A 6,748-nucleotide genomic window follows, 5' to 3' on the forward strand; every position below is an offset into this window, starting at 1 on the left:
AATAACACAACGCAGAGGAACTAACGGTTCAGGAGGGAATTAACGATAATGAAAATAGTGTTTTTTTTCTGAATTGGGAATTAATTGATCAATGGGTCAGAGACATGGGAGGAATTTGTCTAGGCATTGAGCCTGGAAACAGGATATTGTTATTTTGGCCATTGCCAGTCTTTTGCAAGGAAATTCTAATTGGTGCAACCACAGGGCTAGGGTTGGGTTCTATAAAACTACATCCCTGCCTCTTTGTCTGTGGAGAGATACCACTGAGGACAGGGGAGAATGCAACACCTCTTCAGGTTGTGTAGTAGCCTCTCAGCATAACATCCATTGAATGTCCTCCTTTGAATAACTATTTTCCCCCGATTTGCTCTGGGGTCTGTGTTATTGAAGAGTAACAATTCTAATTCCACTGGACCACCACTTCTGATCTTCACAGCTAGCTAGTGCGCTAACGCCCCTGCCACGAAGCTAGCACCAGTGCCGTGAGCCAGGCGCATCTTCCCGGCTAGCAAACTAAATTCTACAATACCTCTTTCGCCTCTGGCTTTGGATCCTCTGTCGACACGGCGCCCGCCGCACCCCACGAATACTCCATCCGCGTGCCTTCAACCTGCCTTCCGTCGAGCAGAACGCTCCTACTAGGCCCGGCTACTAACTTTAAACGCCAGTTGTCGCCGTGTGCTAAGCGTAGTGGTTGACTACTCCACGGTCCCTGTTCCATTCACGCTGCCCTGGAAACAACTCTGATCACTTGGCTACATTAAGGTGATGCTTGTGGGACTGTTTCCATTAATTCACGGTATTCCGTTTTCAGTTATTTATTTATCTGTCGGCCCCAGCGCGGGCTCTGGTGATAGTTATCCGGACCCTTCTCTGCTAGTCATTGGCCATTTTACTGCTTTGTGTTAGCTGAGTAGCTGTTGCTGTCTCACCTGTTGTCTTAGCTATTCTCTCCCAATCAATACCTGCGATTTACTTTTGCCTCGCTGTATGGACTCTCTCAAATGTCAAATGCTGATGTATAATGTTGTTCACGTTAGTTATCATTGTTTTAGTTTACAATGAGCCCACTAGTTCCATCTTCATACCTCTGACACCTTCCTTGGTCCCCCAACCCACCACATTTCATGGCCCGTCACCCATTATTACCAGCATGCCCAAGATACAATCTCTCTTATCATCACTCCGGTGCTGGGCTTACCTCCGCTGTACCCGACCCAACCATACCCCTGTTCTGCAATTATGCCCTTGATCTATTCTACCACGCCTGGAAAATCTGCTCCTTTCTATTCTTTGTCCCCAACGCTCATAGCGACCGTTTTGATAGCTACTTAGCCGCACGCGTTCCTAGCCCTCTTTGTTCTGCGCTTCTGATATTTTCCTCGGGTGATGTGGAGGTAAACCCAGCCCTTGCATGTCCCCAAGCACCTCATTTGTTGACTTCTGTGATAGAAAAAGCCTTGGTTCATGCATTGTCAACATCAGAAGCCTCCTCCCTAAGTTGTTTTACTATCACTGACTTTAGACACTCTTGCCAAACCCTATTTTTCCTTTGCCGTGTCTGAATCCTGGCTTTAGAAGGCACCAAAAATTCTAGATTATCCATACCCAACTATAACATTTTCCATCAAGATAGAACTGCCAAAGGGGGAGGCCTGTCATACTGTCATACTTTCACAGGTCCATACACCAACAGTTCGAACTTCTAATTTTAAAAATAATCTCTCCAGAAATAAGTCTCTCACTGTTGCTGCCTGCTACCGACAACCCCCCCCCCCCCCTAGCTCCCAGCTTGCCCTGGACACCATTTGTTAATTGATCGCCCCCCATCTAGCTTCAGAGTTTGTTCTGTTAGGTGACCTAAACTGGGATATGCTCACAACCCCCGGCCGTCCTACAATCTAAGCTAGATGCCCTCAATCTCACACACATCAAGAGAACCCACCAGTACAAACCTAAATCCGTAAACATGGGCACCCTCATAGACATTTATCCTGACCAAACTTGCCTCCAAATTACACTCTGCTGGTCTTCAATCAGGATTCACGATCATTGCCTGTATCCGCTACGGGTCGCGTTAAACGACCACCCCTCATTCACTGTCAAAACGCTCCCTAACACTTCTGCGAGCAGGACTTTCTAATTGACCTGGCCCGGGTATCTGGCAAGGATCTGACCTCATCCCGTCAGTTGAGGATGCCTGGTCATTCTTTTAAAAGTAAATTCCTCACACATCTTAGATAAGCATGCCCGTTCAAAAAAAATGGCAGAACTAAGAACAGATTATTAGCCCTTCGGTTCACTCCAGACTGACTGCCCTTCGACCAAGCACAAAAAAACATCTGTAGGCGGACTGCAATAGCATCGAATAGTCCCCGCGATATGCAACTGTTCCAGGGAAGTCAGGAACCAATACACGCAGTCAGTCCAGGAAAGCAAAGGCTAGCTTTTTCAAGCAGAGATGCTGCATCCTGTAGCTCTAACTCCAAAAAGTTCTGGACATTGTTAAGAGCTCCATGGAGAACAAGAGCACCTCCCAGCTGCCCACTGCACTGAGGCTAGGTAACAGTCACCACCGATAAATCGCATGATAATCAAACTTCAAGCATTCTCAACGGGCTGGCCATGCCTTCCACCTGGCTACTCCAACCTCGGGCCAACAGCTCCGCACCCCCGCAGCTACTCGCCCAAGCGTCCCCAGCTTCTCCTTACCCAAATCCAGATAGCGATGGTTCTGAAGAGCTGCAAAAACTGGACCCATATAAATCAGCTGGGAATGACAATCTAGACCTCTATTTTCTGAAACTATCCGCCACCATTGTTCGCAACCCTATTACCAGCCTGTTTCAACTCTTTCATATCGTCTGAGAATCCCAGGATTGGGAACAGCTGCGGCGGTCAGTCCCCTCTTCAAAGGGGGAGACACCCTGGACCCAAACTGTTACAGACCTATATCCATCCCGCCCTGCCTAATGGCAGCCTTCCTCCTCTTCGTCTGAAGAGGAGGTGTAGCAGGGATCGGACAAGACGCAGCTAGTTCGTGTTCAACATGTTTAATAAAAACGATAACGTTAACACTATACATACAAACGTGGCAAAAACCGAAACAGTCTATCTGGTGCAGAGAAAACAAAGACAGAAGACAACCACCCACAAAACCCAACAAAAAACAGCTACCTAAAATATGGTTCCCAATCAGGGACAATGACTAACACCTGCCTCTGATTGAGAACCATATCAGGCCATACATAGACAACGGACAAACTAGCACACAACATAGAATGCCACCCAGCTCACGTCCTGACCAACACTAAAACAAAGAAAACACAAAAGAACTATGGTCAGGACGTGCAGTACCCCCCCCCCCCCCCCCAAGGTGCGGACTCCGACCGCACAACCTAAACCTATAACCACTCCACCATTGTCTTTGTCCACCTTCCTTAGCCGTCCGACCTGCCTAGGAACCCTAACAAAGGCCCCACTGGACTGAGGAGCGCTCTGACTGAGGAGGGCCTCATAACTGAGAAACTCCTGACTGTGGGACACCGACTAGGAGCTCAGCGGGGCAGCTCATGACGAGGGTAGCTTGAGAGGGGAAAGCTCATGACGAGGCAGCTCGGACTGGAGGCAGCTCAGGACTGGAGGGCAGCTCATGAACTGGAAGGCGGCTCATGCCAGCTCTGACTGTGCGGGCGGCTCTGGGCGGCTCTGACTGGCGGGCGCGTCTGGGTGGCGGCTCTGGGCGGCTCCTGAGAGCGGGCGGCTTCTGGCGCTCCTGACTGCGCGGGACGGCGGTCTGGCGGCTCGGACTGACGGACGGCTTCTGGCGGCTCAGGACAGACGGGCGCTCTGGCGGCTCAGGGACGAGACGGCGGCTCTGCGGGCTAAGGACAGACGGGCGGCTCAATGGCGCTGGAGCAGACGGGCGGAGCTGCAGATCGGCGCTGGGCAGCACGGGCGGCTCAGCGGCGCTGGCAACGGCAGACTCTGACCTGCTGAGGCGCACAGTGGCGTGGGCCGGAACTGGTGTACGGGCTAGGACAACGCACCTCAAGGCTAGTACGGGGAGCAGCACAGGGCGTACAAGGCTCTGGAGACGCACAGGAGGCTTGGTGCGTGGTGTTACGTGGTAGTGCCAGGAGGTGGCCCAGGATATACCGGACCGTGAAGGCGTACTGGAGCTCTTGAGCACCGATCCTGCCCAACCTTACCTGGTTGAATGCTCCCCGTAGCCAGGCCAGTGCGTGAGATGGAATAACCCGCACTGGGCTGTGCTGGCGAACCGGGGACACCATGCGTAAGGATGGTGCCATGTACACCGGGCCAGCGAGACGCACTGGGAGACCAGATGCGTTGAGCAGCTTCATGGCACCTGGCTCGATGCCCACTCTGGCCCGGCCCGATACGAGGAGCTGGGATGTACCGCCGGGTTATGCACACGTACAGGAGACACCGTGCGCTCTTCCGATAACACGGTGTCTGCCCGTACTCTCGCTCTCACGTAAACACGGAAGTTGGCGCAGCGGTCTCTACCTGACTTCGCCACACTCCCCGTGTGCCCCCCCCAAGAAATTGTTTTGGGGGCCTCTCTGGCTTCCAGCCACGCTTCCGTGCTGCCTCCTCATACCACCGTCTCTCGGCTTTAGCTGCCTCCAGCTCTTTCACGAGAGCGGCGCTATTCTCCAGCTTAGCCCAGGGTCCCTTTACCGTCCAGAATTCCTCCCATGCCAGGAGTCCTGTGTTACTAGGCCGTGCTGCTGCTGTCCCTTACCACGCTGCTTGGTCCGGTTTTGGTGGGTGGTTCTGTACGGCAGCCTCCTCCTCTTCGTTCTGAAGAGCAGGAGCGTGTAGGCAGGAATCGGACACAACAGACAGCCGACCCACAAAACCAACACAAACAAGCTACCTAAATATGGTTTCCCAATCAGAGACAACTGACTAACACCTGCCTCTGATTGAGAACCATATCAGGCCATACATAGAAACGGACAACTAGACACACAACATAGAATGCCCACTCAGCTCACGTCCTGAACCAACACAAACAAAGAAAACACAAAGAACTATGGTCAGAACGAATGACAACCTGCCTTTCTAAGGTCTTCGAAAGCCAAGTTAATAAACAGATCACTGACCAATCTCGAAATCCCACCGTACCTTCTGCCGCTGTGCAATCCGGTTTCCAGCTGGTTCATGGGTGGCACCTCAGCCACGCTCAAGGTACTAAATGATATCATAACCGCCATCGATAGAAGACAGTAACTGTGCAGCGCCTTCATCGACCTGGCCAAGGCTTTTGACTCTGTCAATCACCATTTCTTATCGGCAGACTCAGTAGCTCGGTTTTTCTGATGACTGCCTTGCCTGGTTCACCACCTACTTTGCAGACAGAGTTCAGTGTGTCAAATCGGAGGGCATGTTGTCGCGTCCTCTGGCAGGTCTCTACCACAGGTTCATTCCGCGCCGAACTCTTTTCTCTGTATATATCAATGATGTTGCTCTTGCTGCGGGCGATTCCCTGATCCACCTCTACGCCAGACGACACCATTCTGTATACTTCTGCCCTTCCTTGGACACTGGTGCTATCTAACCTCCAAACGAGCTCAATGCCATACAACACTCCTTCCGTGGCCTCCAACTCTCTTAAAGCTATAAAACCAAATGCAATGCTTTTCAACTGTTCGCTGCCTCGCACACCCCAGGCCCAGCATCACCACCCTGGACGGTTCCGACCTAGAATATGTGGACATCTATAAATACATAGGTGTCTGGCTAGACTGTAAACTCTCCTTCCAGACTCATATTAAACATCTCCAATCCAAAATCACATCAAGAATCGGCTTTCTATTTCGCAACAAAGCCTCCTTCACTCACGCCGCCAAACTTACCCTAGTAAAACTGACTATCCTARCGATCCTCGACTTCGGCGATGTCATCTACAAAAWAGCTTCCAATACTCTACTCAGCAAACTAGATGCAGTTTATCATAGTGCCATCCGTTTTGTTACTAAAACACCTTATACCACCCACCACTGCGACCTGTATGCTCTAGTCGGCTGGCCCTCGCTACATATTCGTCGCCAGACCCACTGGCTCCATGTTAGGTAAAGCTCCGCCTTATCTCAGTTCACTGGTCACGATAACAACACCCACCCGTAGCACGCACTCCAGCAGGTATATCTCACTGACCATCCCAAAAGCCAACACCTCATTTGGCCGCCTTTCCTTCCAGTTCTCGGCTGCCTGTGACTGGAACGAATTGCAAAAATCACTGAAGATGGAGACTTATATCTCCCTCACTAACTTCAAGCGTCAACTTGCAGCTGGTAGGGATCTGCTCTGACTCCAGCACACCTGTCTCCAACCACACAATCACACACAGAGAGAGAGGGAGAGGAAGAGAGTGTACAGGGGGAGTAACTGCAGGTCAAGAAGACACGGGATGAAAACCAGAGGGCGTAGCAGGAGCAGATATGACACAAGGAGGTTACGACTGTTCAAAATGGTGATATGATACAAGGTTATGTTAATAAGTTGACTGTTTATAGATGTGATAGGTTAGATGGTTACTCTTTAAAGAACCACACGACATGGTACTTGTCATCTCCCGTCTGGATACCTGCTACTTGCTGTTGGCTGGGCTCTCTGATTGTGCAATCAAGTAAATGAGTTGTGAAAATGTAAGATTTGTAAACAAATGCAAATTAATTTGTGCTAGCCTTCATTTCACCATATAAATATTGTTTTA

Source organism: Salvelinus sp. IW2-2015, linkage group LG2, assembly GCF_002910315.2.
Source record: "Salvelinus sp. IW2-2015 linkage group LG2, ASM291031v2, whole genome shotgun sequence".
In the NCBI taxonomy this organism is placed as follows: Eukaryota; Metazoa; Chordata; class Actinopteri; order Salmoniformes; family Salmonidae; genus Salvelinus; species Salvelinus sp. IW2-2015.